A 17,511-nucleotide genomic window follows, 5' to 3' on the forward strand; every position below is an offset into this window, starting at 1 on the left:
GGAAATCAGAGGTTGTCTGCTGCTTGACCAAGCCTTGGTGAAGCAAGAGGCAATCACAGTGGAAAGAAACAAAGCCCCACCTAAATTATTCTTGCCTATCTTCTCTATTGAACAAAAACCTTCACCATTGAAGGAGGGGCAGAAAACCCTTTAGTATTATTCAGGGAACATATGGAAATCCATTGCAACTTAGGAGAAAAAAAAGAAAAAAAATTGTACCAGGGTCAAGTCAGTCTACTAGAGGTCCTCTACCACTGATGGAGTGGCAGAGTCACCAAAAATACCCCAGGATCCAGGAACAGAGGATTTTCCTAAACTAATGCTAGTGCAGAACAAGAAAGAACCCTCTCCTTCCCCACCAGAAGCCTACCAAGTGATGCATAATAAGCAGAATCAGTTTATTTCTGAAAGAGCGATAAGAACATGGGAAGAAACCTTCTTTGATGAGTAAATCTACAGAGAAGTCTAAACCTAAAAGTAAAACAGTCATTCAGGAAATATTACAAAAAACCTCTGCAACTCAGCCCCTATTATAAGTATAATAAAAAATTAAGGGAACTTGAAGCCAATGATACTCTTAAAATCATTATAGTATGAATACCTGAATCTAGTGCTACTACTGACTAGGTTAACTGGGCCTGACACATTAAGGAACATAAAAATAGATTAGACCATTTTCAGACATGAACAATATATATCTCAATCTGTATTGTCTTAGACACAATGTCTAGCATTCAACAAAAAATTACAAGGCAATAAATCAAGAATTAAGATATATTGGAATCATTTAATAGAACCAGGCCCATGTAGGACACAGATGTTGTAACTATCTACAGGAAATTTAAAATAATGATTAATAAAATCTCTTGTTTAAAAGGTTGACAACATATATGTATTATAGCAGAGAGGTGAAAATTATAAGAACAGATTTTAAATTTTATGAGAATGATGAAATCTGTAAGAAAAAAACAAATGCAAATGCTAGACATAAGAAATGCAATGAATCAGATAATAAAAATGCCTTTCACTGGTTTATTAATAGAATTTAAAAGGCCAAAGAAAGAAGAATCAATTGCTATGAAAATAAGTTAATAAAAATTAACTACTTTAAATTACAAAAGGTAAATGAATAAAAAAAGAATAACATATACAAGACTTTAGGACAGTGTTAGTTTAATATAGGTATAATAGGAATTACAAAGGATGATAAAGAGAAAACATGGAAAGGAAATATTTATAACATAATGATTGAGAATTTTCCCAAAATATTGAAAAACATGGGGTCACAGATAAAAAAAATTTAATAAGAATTCAAGCAGAATTATTGTTTAAATAAATAAATAAATCACCTAGACACAGCATATTTACAGTGCTGCAATGAAAGATAAAAAACTCTTAAAGGGAGCCGTAGGAAAAGAACATATTAGATATATAATTTTATATACATATATAAAATTCATATGTATATGAATTACAATAGTCTTCTTAAGAATTCACATCACAAATGATTGAAGCCAGAAGATTATGAAGTGACATGTTTAAAATCCCATTAGAAAAAAGAAGTCAACCTAGAATCCTCTACCCAACATAAATAGCTTTCAAAAGTGAAAGAAATAAAGACTTCTTCAGAAAAAGAAACAATGGAGTAGTTTATAATAACAAAACTCCATAACAAAATGTTAAAAGAATTCTTCAGGAAAAATGTATGTGATAAAAACTTAAATCTACACAGTGAAATGAAGAGTACTGGAGATAGTATAAATTAAAGTACATATAAAATCAATTTTCCTTTTTATTTGAATTGCTGTATTGATTAATTAATGGAAGCTGCAGTATAGTCAGCTCATGTTTGAAATTTGTCTCAAACCTGAAATGCAGATATTCTGTGTGATAGATTATTATTCAAAAATGAATGTTGAAAATCAAACATTTGTTATTTGATTTAACATTAACTAATGTCTGAATAAGTCAATCAACAAGAGAACTAAATGAAGAGTATTCTTTGTCCCTCATCATCAATATTGGGTTTATAATTATCAAAACAATCTTTTTTACTGCTTATGAAAAGAACTACAAGGGAAAATGTTGGATAAAGAGACTAAATGGTAATAGAAAAATGCAATAAAGATTAAACATAAAAAATGAAAAGAAATTATTGGGGAATGGAAGTATAAGAAAACAGTATCTGTCTCTTTGAAGCACAAAATTTACCCTTCTTCAAATACAGATAGATGTAAAAATATTACAATGGTATCAAAAAAAGCTGAATATGGAGGAAGATATACTTTTGATAACATAGAAGCCATCATATACCAACAAAAGGACTTAATATTCATAGTTTATAATGCAGAAATAGACACTGCTTTTCTAACAGTATCTGTCATTGCAATTCAGACACAGGTTTATTACTATAGAAGAGTTCAATAAGCCAAGAAAAAATTCTGTTCAGTACTCTCCTTGGAATTCTGCTAATAAAGAGTTAGGTGAAAGAAAGTTGAAAACCAGTAAATCTACGTGAACACACATAAATCTATGTGTGCTCATGGAGATTTAATGATAATATAATTCTTCCTTTCCCAGTTTTACTAAAGAGCTCACAGCTCTGTATCATTTAGAAGTCAGCGCATAGTTCTGACATCTAAGGTTATTGTAACCCTCAGAAAGAATGTTCTCAGTGATGAAAACTTCTAACTTGTCAAACATTTAATTGTTTTATTTCTCAGCAAGTTAAACTGGCAAGTACGTCTGTGTGAGGCAATATTTATATCTTCTTGACCATTATGACCAGGGAGTTTTCAACTAAGTAACAAAATGTAAAACACATCACAAAATAGTATGCTTTGTAAAAACATGGGACTTTCAAACATAAGCTATCCAAGTAATTATATGAGATCCCTTGGGAAAACAGAGTATATGTAAAGCAAGAATGAAAATTGCAACTGCTGTAGGCCTTACAAAACCAAGAATATGATATAAAAAGTGCTTGTCTGCAAAGAAAATGACTCAGGCTTCTTAGTGAAAATAATCAGATTTAAACCACAATTGGCAGAAATGATTGTCTTGTCTCATAGCTTTCACTTTTCTGGTTGGTTAGTTAAGCATAGTTGAAATTAATTTGATGGATAAACATTGTGTACTATTAAAATTCTTATGTAAAATAAAACAGTGTCTCTATATGTTCTTAATACACAGTGAATCTCTTTACAATAATTGTCAAGCAAAGTAAAATGAAGCCATGGGGGTTTCATGAAATGTCTACGCTCTTTCAACATCAATGTCATACATATCATTTAACTTACTGAGTCTGAAATTTCCAGGTGCCATTTTAATTTTTAGATATTGCACCAAATTGTAAAACTTTAGGGGTTCCAGATTCCTAAGTGAAATACAAATAGGTACGCTATTTTAGCAGGAGTTTGTTTTGGAAGTCTGTGTGAGCAGTCAAACTCAGCATTCTCTTCTGGACACTAACATATGCTTTAATAAGCCTGAAATCATCAGAGGACAAACACAGAGTAAATTGGAAATTTAAAAAAAAATAGAATCTATGCCCCTTTATACAAAATAAAGGAAAATAGTACTTAAGTATCATTAGAATGAGAAGTCTCTTCATCAAAAAAGAGGCAAGAGACATGGAGAAAAATTGACATAGAAAATAAAATAGCAAATACAATATTAAGCAGGGAAAAAAACAGGTAATTATATGTTTTCATGTCTGCTTACTAGAGAACTACAGCCTAATTGTAAAGAAATGGAAAAGTCTAGTGAATGCCAAGAGAATTTTTCCATGCGTTATTGTTCTTTGGCATATAATCTGTATGTATTTATCCAGATGTTAGGCATGAAAATTATCAGATATAATGGTAACTGTAAGTGCATTTGAGTATAGAATAGTAATAAAATAAAAATGAATGAGTACATTTAAAAAATTCTATTGCACTCAAAGGAATTTAGGATCATACTGGGTAATAAATGTTAAGACATATTGAAGATGAAGATACAAACACAAAATTGCTTTTCTTTCCAAACTCACACTTTAAGTAAAATTGTAGTAGAGTGAAAATTCCTAAAAATGGTGTTGATGTGAACTATTCAGTAGTACCTAGTAAGATAAATTTTAATAATATATATTAAAAAACAGTTTTTGATTGTTCTGGTGAGTATTTCCTTCATATTTGAGAGAGAGCAGAGCAAGACAGTACCACACAGTGAGTTAAAAACATGTGTTCTGGATCATGCAGACCTGGGTGAAAACCCAGTTCTCTCATGTGTGAATTGTGCAATGTTGGGCAGGTGGCTAACTTCTCAGAACCTCAGTTTTCTCACTTGTAAAAGATAAGAGCATCTACATCAAAGAACTCTTGTGAGGATTACAGTTGAATAATGCAAATAATTGTGATTATTATTATTACCAAGAAATTCTGTATTTTTTATTCAGTTGATATGATTATATTAACCATTAATATGTTTCTGATGCCAAATGGGTATCAGCATAATTATACTCTTCTTGTCTCCTAAATATTATTTTCTGTGGTGCTTCTTGATACTGTTGAGAGACATACTGTTGCATAGAATCTGCCCTAAGCAATTATACTTCCAGAGAACTCAAGATCATGTTCCCTTATGTTTCCTGACTTCCAGTCTGGTAGATAGTGGGGAAAAAACTAACTGAAGAGATGGAGAAGGTAGGCAGGGCCTAGGTTAATTGTATTCAAAGTGCACTGAAAAGTGCATGGGACAATCACCCTGGATGCTGTGCAGAGAGGGGAGAAACAGCACCAGTGTTTATTTAACACAAACTATACAATTATAACTAAAGGTGTTTATTTAGATTAAAGAAAAAGTGAAAGAAAAAAGGGAAACTTTGATCCAAAAAAACCCATAAAAATTAAAATAAAAAATAAATATTATATTAAAAAACATAAAATACAAATTACCTCATTTATTTTTCAAAATGTAAATTTTAATCAAAAAATATGTTTGAGGAATGATTCAATTGAATGAGCTAATAAAAGTTTAATATTATTCAAAAAACTTGCAAGTGATTAATGATTTAGAAACTACATTTTATTTCAATTACTTATTTCTCCCTTTGCTTTATTCACTATTGGTATGAGAAAGAAGTCATTTAAAATTATAGTAGGAATATATTAATCCTTGTTATTCTTTTAATAATTATGTTATTATGAAACCTGTTGCTCACATCAAAGGCATCCATTTTTGTGGAGTATTTAACAACAAAGTCACTGTTTTGATCTCTATAGGAGATTAAGTAACTTATCTAAAGCAGAACTCATGGTCTCATGCTCACCATTAACTCAGCTAAGCATGTTTACCAAGTGTGCATTGATCGACAGTTGGGTTCCAGAACTTGATTATAATTCCTAGAAATCAAAAACCGGAGGGGAATTTATAGATGGTCCTCTGCTTTTTTCTTTACAGAAGAAGCAGAAACTCCAAAGGGAAAAGTAACTATCAGTTAAAGTAAAAAGAACCAGATTGAACGTTAAGTGACTTAATTTCCAAGTCTAATTCTCTCATTATCTGATTTCCAAATGACTGATTAAAGCCAGTAAGCTGAAAAAAAATGAAAGAAATAGTAATACTAAAAATATGAAGAAAAATTAAAGTTTATTCCCTTGAACTTATTAAAGAATAAATTAATACAAAGAACATAAGTCCAACTTTTGTTGAAAGGAAGTTTAATGGTATCTGGTATTTTCAGAGAATTTTATCTTCTAGTTCCCATGAATATATCCAGTGGGGCCCACTGTGGATTTACTTATTTTGCATAATATGATTCCCAAGTTTAATGGAAAGAAATATGCCAAGAAGAAAGTCTCTGGTGGCCAAAGAAACAATTCCTTATTACTCAGCTACAATGAACAAAACAAAGAACAAAACCCATAATTCTATTCAATGCAAAACATTGGGGAAAAAAGCTCTGTCTCCTCGATGATAGTAATTTAGGAAACAGCCTAAGCACAAAAGGCTGGGAAAGCAATGAGAAAGAGAAAAATAGAGAATATAAGAGAAAACAGCAGTGCCACCTTACCACAGAGCAACAATTAAGTTACTTAGTCCAAGGTCCCAAATTACAAATAACTGAATCTCTGGCTATATTTATGCAGCACAGCATAAGGATTTAAGAAAATAGCAAAACACTATGTATTTGGGAAATATTCACCAGAAAAGGTTAAAATTCTTAAAAATACAAACTCAAAGCTATACAGAGCATTAACTTATTCAACATCACATTTTTTTCAGGGTTGCTGTATAGTTGAGGTTTTAATTTTCCCTTCAGTGGTATAATATGAATTGTTGCATTTTTTATCATTCAATTTATAAAATGTTTGATTTCTTAGAACTATTTAAAAAAAACTAAATTTCTTTACAAGTATATTGTTTAAATTCCTCAAAGTAGTATAATAATTTGCACTTGTAAAGTCTAATAATTACTTGCTGATTTAGTCTTCATTGATTCATATTAATAAAATTATATTTACTCCTACTTCACTAAAACCTTTAACTCATTTATTCATATTTTAACTAATTTAAATATTGGTTAAAGTGGAAATTATGAAAATATATTTTTAAACATAAATCAAATTGCTAATATCTATTGAACTGTTAAAAACAATTAGATCTGTGTCATTATGCCATCATGCATAAATATATTTTACCTCTAAATATTTTACCTCTAAATATAATTACTAGTTTATTTTTACTTTTTATAACACAAATTATATATTTCAAATGGACAAAAATGTAGTATCATATACAGTATCTTAGGATAAGTTGCCTTTGAATAAGAGCTTTCTTTCCAGTACTTTGAGGTCTATAAAACATACCTAGAAAATTTACTACTGTGGAAAATGAAGACTGTGTAAATCAAATTGGGGAGAGGCAGGTCTGTGGGACTTTTGTGATTAATTGCTGTAACACTGCCCTTCAGCTCGTTGAGGGAATTTCATATTTTCTTTAGACACCATTAAGCATCAAAGCTTCTGCAGGACAACTTTGATAGTATTTGAATTCTGTCATTTTGCTAGCACTGATATGGCTTTTGGGTCTATCACTCAACTAGAACTATTAACTCCATTCGTATTAATTTTTTTACTAATATTAGAATGGGGAGTGCTTCTGGGTATTTAGGTCCACATTGTATTTTAAGGTGGTATGTTCAGTTTTCATAAATTGTTCTTGGAGACCCAGTTGTCATCCTTGCCACCTTTTGTCATGTCTTTGTCATCTTGTAGGCTCCAGCTAACTGTGCCATCTCCTACTCCTTTCTAGCCATCTTTGAGTTCTTCCAGGAATCAAAAATCACCAGGGACTTTTACTCCTGAGCCTGTGGTGGCTGCATCTTGTGGTGCTGTTGATCAAAAGCTGGTTCTATTATCACTATTTTAATTAATGAAATTTACTTGTATTTCCCCAACTTAAATACATGGGTATTAAAATGTCTTGCAAATGTTAAATTTTGAAAGTATATTGTAATATCACTCAAAAACTTTATTTTCTTCTTTGTTTTCCTTCTTTTCCATTTTTTTCTTCTAGACCCCACACTTTAGTTTCTCATTATTTTAAGATTATGCAGTAGTTTAAGATCATGAAGTGACATTCATGCCTACATCTTTTACCATTTCAACTGCTCTTGCATATTTCTGAAAAAAGTGAATTGTCCTAAAGCATTTATTTTATGTGCCTATTGAACTCCACTGGTTTTCTTATAGAATACAGCGCACACTTCTCCTGCTAACCTTTAAAGTTCCCCACAATATGGCCACAATCTAGTTTCATCACTGACTCTGTTACAACTATACTGAACCATGAGCTATTCAATAAACATCTCATTACCTGTGAATATTTGACTTCAGGATCTCCATCTGGAATGCTCTCCTTCTATATGTATTTCTATTTGCTGAAATATTCAGTCTCAGTGATGAGCTAGCTATCTCACTTACCAAGAGCTCATATTTATGTCACTCATCGATTCTATCAGTCTATTCTAATTTCATGATTATGTTTTCTGTCTCCCTCTGTTTGGCAAGTTACTCTAGCAAGGATCATTTTGGTCTTTTGCAATCCCCTCTCTCCTCAGTATTGTGCTTTTCTCATAGAACTCATTAAATATGAAATGGAAATCATTGAACTAAAATGTGAATGTGTCTTATTTTCCTTTTTCATATTTTCCAAGTTATCTTACTCAAAACTGAATATTAAATGTTCTTAATTTGATATGATTTTCATTCTTATATTTTTAAACCAAAATCAAGATTGTCCCATTTTGCATTCATTCCCATTATGTTCTACAGGATTGTCAAATGCTAAAATCTGATTCTAATTAGAAGAAATAGATAATTCCTGTAATTAATGGTCTTAAAAAGGATAAAAACAAACGAACAGAAAAAAAAAACCCAAAACCACACAAGGTATCATTAGAGACATGAAATCTGCCTTCTGGTGTTCTAGCTAATCATGAACCAAATCACTGGGAGAATTTTTACAAATGATCAGTCTGTCATTCAATGGTTGTATTTATTGCCTGAAACACTGAATCTTAAACTTTTTGATATTTACTTTTATTTCATGGTACCCATTCTTCCTAAATGGCTTGCCTTTCAAATGTCTGTAATTTTAAAAAATATTAAAATGAATTAAAATCTACTTTGTTCTGAAATGCTTTTAAAAAGTATTGGTATTTGGGATTTCCAAGACACTCTTGGAGATAATTTTGTGCATACAGGGTTATTGCACAAGCAGGTTGAGAAATCCCAGCTAATAGCATCTGATGTCAGTTTTCCAAGAGGAACACATATTGTACATTTCGTAAGGATTTAACCAGAATGACATATGCAAACAGATATAAAATAAAAGTTTCAGCATATTGAGTCATGATTTAATGATATGGTAAAAAATGATGTCTGAAAAATTTTTGGTTTTATTTGCATAAACCATTAAGTCTCCATACATTACCTTTTAAAATTCTCTACTAGCTGCTAAAACATTTGAAATTTTTTATTTGTTAAGTTTAAATAATTCAAGAAATATATTTTATATCCAATAACAATTGTTTTTGTGAAAATACCATTTTATTAGAACCAGAATTTATCTTGCATGTTGCTGTTTTACCCAGTGAACATTTGCATAATGTTAAACATTTGTCCATGTTTTTTGTTCACACCCTTCAAATTCTTTTAGCTCTCTTTCCTCTTAATCACCAGTTGGCCTAGCTGGAAGGATTTAGTTCTTTTCATCTGCTTGAACAAATCAATACCATATTTTTAAAGGAACATTTCTATCCTTGATGTATTCTTCCTAGTATTCTCACCAACTTTTAGATGTCTTTCTGATATGAATGTAACCAAGATGATACTAAATATGGTTTTAAAAGAGAAATATAGAAACAAAAATTATCCGTAAATTAATAATTCATGGGCAAGAATGACTTCTAACAAGTGTTCCGATATCAAATCACATAATTAGGACAAACCTGTTCTCTATTACTTCACAGGATTTGGCAGAGGAAAACTTTGAACTGTGAACTGAGGAAGAGAAAGGAAAGACTCCTGAATAGATAGTTTACAGATGTTGTCAACTGGATTTTTCTAGCATGCACTAAAGTCTACAGAAAATAACTTACAAGTGTCCTTTGTGTGCTGTTTTATGTCAGTATGTTAAAGTTTCCATTGGAGTAATTAATTTTACATTAAATCCCACCCTCACATTCTTGAATGTGAATGGAACAATCACACAATTGACCAATATTTATCTTTGAGCATCTCACTTCTTTTTAAAAAATTAAACGTGAACACTAAGTACATAGAATTTCATGGCAGCCCTGTATAATCTATGTATTATTAGAGAATCAAAACTTGGTACAGTGACGGGCCCTTACTTTCTCCTCCAGGTAACAGCTATATATTTGCCAAAAAAGAAAATATTGAATGATAGAGTTATGGAAATTCACAAGTGTAATTTTGGAAATATAAAATCTAAAATAATTGTAGAAAATTTTCATTGTAGATTGTATGAAAAATACTTTCAACATAAGCATATGTAGTATTGTTTAACAATATTTAAAAATTTTAAACAAAATATATTTTATGATTTATAGAGCCTTTTCTGGATTAAAATACATAATTAGATACACATACATTGCTGAACCTTAATTTAATATGAAACAAAACCCATCCCTTTGAACATACATTCCTCCACTGTCCCGTAAGACTGTTGGCCTTGACTCCGGCATTTAAGAACATTTACATTCAGTTTGATGCTTTTTGTTTTGTTGGTAATTTCTTTGCTGTGTAGAACTTTTCAGTTTGATATATTCCTATTTATTTATTTTTGCTTTTACTTCCCTTGCCTTTGAGGTCCAATTCATAGTCACACAGTACAATATACAAATGATATTATCATATAATTGTATACTTGAAACCTATATAATTTTATTAACCCAGCATCTCCCTAATAAATTTAATTTAAAAGAAAGAACATTTTACAATTGAATCACTTCTCTTCAAAGACTGATCTTATTCAGAACACCACTGTTAAGTTTTGTCCTTATTACTTTGGGCACACATGAGAAAGAGTCTTGTCTCATTATTTGTTAATCTCTGTCACAGCAGTGAACTAAGAGCTTTTCATCATTATAGCCCAGAGAATATACTACTAGGAAAATGAAACACAACTAAGTATAAGTTGTTTTATTCAGCAGTCATTTATTACAAGTGTTTTATATAACATTATTTTATTATATACTTTATTGATATATAAATATGATTTTGATTACTATATATTAAACAATTCATCCATTTATATACAATTTAGTAGTTTTTAGTATATTCACCAACATGTGTATTTTGAAGTGAATTTTAGAGTATTTTCATCACTCCAAAAAAGAAACTCCTTACTCATTTGAAATCACTCCCCTCAACATCCTGTGTCCCAATTCCAGTTTAGGCAATTACTAATAGGATTTCTGTTTCTATAGAGTTACCTATTCAAGATATTTCATATAAGTGGAAACATATAAATACATTGTCTCTTATAACTTGCTTTTTTCAATTAGCATGATGTTTTTAAAAGCATATCCTTTAGAGGAGGCCATTATTCTGTCCCCAAAGATGTCCGCGTGCTAATCCCTGAGACCTGTCAGGTTACATGGCAAAAGAAACTAATGTTGCAGACAGAGTTGATGTTGCTGTTAAGCTACCTTAAAATAGAGAGATTTTTCTCGTTTATCAAGTAAACCCAGTGTAATCACAATAGTCCTTTGCAGTTGATAATGGAGGCAGAAGAAGAGGTCAGATTGAAGATGGCAGAGGAGTAAGTGGAAGCTACTCTAACGTCCACCCAGGACCAACCTGAAATTACAACTAAATTGTAGAGAAATCATCTTGAGTAACCAACTGAACTAGCTGGAGAGAAGTCTTATAACCACAGACAGAGAGACAAAAGTAACCACTTCACTACAACATAACTGGTAAGGAGTGCAGAGGCATGAGAAGCCTGGCTGCGTTCCAATAGGTAGCTACTGAAGTTTTGAAGGGATATTTCAGTGGCTGGAAGGGTTCTCACTGAGAAGTGTGGGGTCTAAACCCCAAACTGGGCTTCCCAGCTGATAGCACCAGAACACAGAAAAAATCCAGCTTGAAAAAAATTAGGGCTTCTGTTTACCAAGGAGAGATGGCTGGAGATTCAGGAGCCTCTTAAAAGGCCAAAGAACAAATTACCACTTGCAGCCACTTAACCGGGGCTCCAGCAAAGGGGGGACAGGGTGGACCGGAGACCCCTGTGGTGAGTCTGGGGTTGGTGGCTCTGGGGAGGGAATTGAATGAACAGCTGCCAAGATCACTGTGCTGAGTCATTCCCCACACTGCAGACGCCATCTGTCTCAGGGAGAGCACTCTTCTCTGAATGGAATTAGTCTTAGGGGGAGCAATTGTTCTCCCCAACCCACAGAAATGACTCTGCCTCATCTTGTGAAGCTTAAGCCAGCTGGGCTGTGTCATTGATTAATTTAACAACTAAGGCGGATCTCGGGGAGCTCTATGAGACTTCAGCTGATCCCCCCCAACCCTGTACACAGTGCTGATAATAGCTTTGGTGTGCAGTTAGGTTCTTTCTGTACACAAACAGGTCCAGAAGAGGAACCACACAGTGTGGTTGTTGATAGATCCAAACAGGTAGACCACAGTAGACCAGTCACAAATAATGTCAGACAAAGGTCTACACCAGAGTCTTTGCAGATCTATCTAATACATAGAAATAAATACAAAGAAGCAGCCAATATGGGAAGACAAAGAGACAGACCCCCAAATGAAAGAACAAGAGAACTCTCCAGAAAAAGAACTAGATGAAATGGAGGCAAGCGATTTATCAGATAGGGAGTTTAGAGTAATGATTATAAGGATGCTCAACACCATGAAAAAGACATAGAAACCATAAAACAAGAACAGTCAGAAATGAAGAATGCAATATCTGAAATAAATAATACACTGGAAGGAATAAACATAGGTTAGATGAATCAGAGGATCGAATCAATGATTTAGAAGTCATGGTAAAAGAAAACACCCAGGCAGGAAAAAGAGAAAGTATTTTAAAAATGAGGAGAACTTAAGAAACATTTTGGACAACGTAAAGCATAACACATCTACATCATAGAAATACCAGCAGAAGAAAGCAAGCAAGGGATCAAAAACCTAACTGAAGAAATGACTGAAAACTTCCCTAAGCTGGTAAAGGAATAAGATGCTAGTCCAGGAAGATCAGAGTCCCAAACAAGTTGGACCCAAAGAGGCCTACACAAAGACACATCATAATTAAAGTGGCAAAGGCTAAAGATAAGGAGAGAATCCAAAGAGCCACAAGAGAAAAGCAGGTAGTTACATACAAGGGAGCACCAAACAGACTGTCATCTGATTTCTCAACAGAAACATTTCAAGCCAGAAGGAGTAGCATGAAATATTCAAGGTGATGAAAAGCAGGACTTATAAGCAAGGCTACTTTACCCAGCAAGGCTGTCATTTAAAATTAAAGGAGAAATAAGCTTCTCAGACAAGAAAAAGCTAAAGGAGTTTGTTAACACCAAACAGTACTGCAACAAATGCTAAAGGGTTTGATTTAAGAAGAAGAAGAAGAAGAAGAAAGAGAAAGGAAAAAAAAAGAAGAAAACAGTCTAACAATAAAATGGGACTAAATACATATCTATCAATAATCATCTTAAATTTAAAGGGTTTAAATGTTCCAGCAAGACATAGGGTAGCTGAATGGATAAGAAAACAAGACCCATATATATGCTGCCTTCGAGAGACACATCTCAGATCAAAAGATACACACAGACTAAAAGTAAAGGGATTGAAAAAGATATTTCGTGCAAATGGAAAAAAAAAAAAAAGGTGGCTTAGCTCCTTATATCTGGTAAAACAGACTTTAAAACAAGGCTATAGTAAGAGACACAAACAAGAACACTACCTAATGATAAAGGGAACAGTCCAACAAGAGGAAAACCCTAGTAAACATTTTGTGCACAAAACAGAAGAGCACTTAAATATGTAAAACAAATATTGATGTAGATAAAGAGAGAGATGGACAGAAATACAGTCATAATCAAGAATCTTAACTCTCCATTGACTTTGATGGTAGATCTTCCTGACAGAAAATCAATGAGGAGACAACAGATTTAAACAACATACTAGGTCAAATGGATTTAATAGATATCTTCAGAGCATTTCACTCCAAAGCAGCAGAATATACATATTGTCCAGTGCACGTGGAGTGTGTTCTAGGATAGAACATGTTAGCACACAAAACAAGTCTCAGTAAAATTTAGAAGATTGAAATCACATCAAGCATCTTTTCTGACCACAATGCTATGAAATCATTCACAAAAATAACACCGAAAAACATGTAAAGACATGTAAGAAAAATAACATGTTGTTAAACAATGAATGGGTCAATAGTAGATTAAGGGAGAAATCAAAAGATATCTTGGAACAAATGAAAATGAGAACAGAAAACACCAAAATCTGTGGGACACTGAAGTAGGAATCTGAGAGGGAAATTCATAAGATTACAGGCCTAACTCAAAAAAAAAAAAAAAAAAAAAGAAAGAAAGAAAGAAAAGAAAAGAAAAAAAAAAGCTAAAATAAACAATCTAACTTGACACATAAATGAACTTGTAAAAGAACAACAAACAGAGCCCAAAATGAGTAGAAGGAAGGAAATAAAAGATCAGAGCAGAAATAAAGGAAATATAGACTAAAATAAGTGATACAAAAGATCAATGAATTTAAGCGCTGATTCTTTGAAAAATTAAACAAGACTGACAAAACTTTAACTCATCAGGAAAAAAGAGAGAGGACCCAAATAAATAAAATCAGAAATGAAAGAAGAGAAATAACAACTGATGCCAAAGAATTATACAGGATTGTAAGAATATATTATGAATAACTATAGGCCAACAAAATAGACAAACTGGATGAAATGGATAACTTCCTGGAAACATACAACCTTCTAAAACTAAATCAGAGAATCTGAATAGACAGATTACACCTAGTGAAATGGAAGCAGTAATCAAAAAACTCCCAACAAACAAAAGTCCTGGACTGGATAGTTTCACAGGTGAATTTTAGCAAACATTCTGAGAACTAACACCTCTCCTTCTCACACTATTTCTTAAGATTCAAGAGGAGGGAAGGGTCCCAAACTCATTTTGTGAACCCAGTATTACAACTTCCAAAACCAGATAAAGACACAGATAAATTATAGGTCAATATCCTTAATGAACATAGACACTAAAATCTTCAGCAAAATATTATCTAACCAAATAAAGCAATGTATTGAAAAGATCATACACCATGATCAACTGGGATTTATTCTGGGACTGCAATTAAAAAGTGGGCAAAGGACCTTAATAGACACTGCCCAAAAAGGACATACAGATGGCCAACAGACATATTGAAAGAGAAATACCAGCCAGGGCTTAATTTAAGAATTAAAGCCCTCAAAGAATATATCTGATTTTTTTTAACCAAACTCAATGTCACTAATCATCAGAGAAGTGCAACTTAAAACCACAATGCGATATCATCTCACACCTGCCAGAATGGTTATCATCCATAAATCAACAAGCAACAAGTGATAGGTAGGGTGTGGAGAAAGGGGAACCCTTTTGCACTGTTGGTGGGAATGCAGATTGGTGCAGCCGCTATGGGAAGCAGTATGGAGGTTACTTCAAAAAATTAAAAATGTATCTGCTTTTTGATTCAGCTGTCCCACTTCTAGGGACACATCCAAAGGAACCCAAAACATTAATTAAAAAGCACATAAGCACGCCTATGTTCATTGGAGCATTATTTACAATCACCAAGATACGGAAGCAGCCCAAGTGTCCATCAACAGATGAGTGGATAAAACAACCATGGAACATTTATACACTAGAATACTACTTGGCCATAGAAAAGAAGAAAATTTTACCCTTTTCAACACTATGAAAACAAAATGCTAAGTGAAATCAGTCAGAGAAAGACAAATACCATATGATTTCACTCATATGTGGAATCTAATGAACAAACAAGGAAAGTGGGGACAGATTCATAGATAGAGAGCAGGATGACAGCTATGGAAAGGGGTTAGGGTGCGGAGAGATTGAGCAAAAAGGAAAAAGGACTCATAGACATGGAGGAGAGTATGGTGATTGCTGAGGGAGAGGAGTATTAGGGGACTAAACCAAATGGGAGAAAATACAATGAAGAATAAATAGAAAAACAAAAGAGAAAAAGAAGAGGAGGTCAGAGTGATGGGGTATCAGAAGGACCCATCCATTGATGGTTTTGTATATCTAGAAAGGGGGACATTAGCCATGAAATGGTCCCTTTAGTATCTGGAAAAGGTAATAAAAATAAAATCATTCCTTTTGTTCCACTGAGACCTTGAGTTAGCTCAGTGAGACTTCCAACCAACAGAATTGTACAATAAAAATTTGTGTTGATTTAAGCCACTAAATTTGTGGTAGTTTCTTATAGTAGCAATAGAAAACTATATATTTTTAATGTAGAGCTTTCCAGGTATAAATTTCCCTCTAAACACTGTTTTAGATCCCATAATTTTAGTATGTTTTGTCTTCATTTCCATTCATCTGCAAGTATTTTCTAATTTCCTCTCTGATTTCTCATTTGAACCATTAGTTCTGTAGGATTATGTTGTTTAATTTTCACATACCTGTGAATTTCCCAAGTTTCTTTCTGTTATTAATTTCTAATTTTATTCTATAATGATCAAAGAATATATGTTGTATATCCGAAATCCTTTTTAATTGCTTTTTTGTGGCTTATTTTATGGCCTATCAAATGGTGTACCCTGAAAATTGTTCTAAGTACATTTGAAAAGAGTATGTATTCTGCTATTGTCAGGTGAATGCAATACTCTCGGAATTCAGCAAGAAATCAGAGAACATCACTAGGCAAAGAAATGAAGAGCTGTGGGGTATACATTAGTATCAGAGAATACATATACTTGACTCTAATATTTAGGATCAATGTGGCTGAGAATATAGGTGGTGCACAGATCATGGGGAAATCTTGAATGACAAGGTAAAGAATGTGGAAATTTTTTTCTAAGTTTTAAAAGAACATGGGTGATTTTTAATTTGAAGAACAAATGTTCAGTGCCTTACTTCAGGATGAAAAACCCTGGACATCAATGTAGAAACACATTTAATTCCAAACTATCTCAGAGAAATTTATAATTTAATTATTCCTAAAAGAAAAAATATCCCTTATATATGGACTTTAAAGTTAAATGCAATACATCAGTGTTAGCAAAATATCCACCATTGGTTTTCATCTCCTGCTCCTGCCTTTTAATGTCTCATTCTGTGACCTCAAAGAATATATCTGATTTTTTTTTAACCAAACTCCAAAAATTAGTTTGGTTGTTTGGAAATCTCCATATGTTGTCATTTCCAAATAATTTTTCTAGTACAATATGACTAAAAAAACAGAGCATGAAAGTGGAAGAATATCTTTTAAGTCCATTAAAAAATCTTATAACCAGTTGAAATTTGGAAAATCTATTTAGTGATGTTTTAAAGTTACAATATACTTTATGATGCTACTCTCAGGCGTTATCACTCATTAACGGGCAGTTTAGGATGTAGTTAGGGTGGAGAACGTAACAACAGGCACACTACTTCATTGCAGATCCACTTTGAATGCAGATGAACTAAATACTGTGAAACAACTTTGCAGTTTAGTCCCTTAAATGTTGTTTTGACTGGGGTTCCATTCTAGTCATCTCTCAGATAACACTCTGAATCTTTAGGAAATAATATTGATCAAGAAATGCAGTTGCATAAGTAACCATCATTTGACATCTATTTATGAATTTTATAAGCAGACTGCAATTTTGCCTGTAAGATGCATATATATATATATATATATTTAAATATATATTTGCAAGTAAAGTATAATTTTTGTGCCAAATTTTTATTTCAATCCAATA

The 17,511-nt window shown here is 32.6% G+C and overlaps 1 pseudogene; it reads right to left on the reverse strand.

The window, feature by feature from the left end:
• Window positions 1-6,929: 6,929 nt before the first annotated feature.
• Window positions 6,930-8,603, reverse strand: LOC129061921 (ubiquitin-conjugating enzyme E2 variant 1-like; annotated as a pseudogene).
• Window positions 8,604-17,511: the final 8,908 nt, after the last annotated feature.

Source organism: Pteronotus mesoamericanus, unplaced genomic scaffold (assembly GCF_021234165.1).
Source record: "Pteronotus mesoamericanus isolate MK-2021 breed Mesoamerican mustached bat unplaced genomic scaffold, CSHL_Meso_final scaffold_651, whole genome shotgun sequence".
NCBI classification, from domain to species: domain Eukaryota; kingdom Metazoa; phylum Chordata; class Mammalia; order Chiroptera; family Mormoopidae; genus Pteronotus; species Pteronotus mesoamericanus.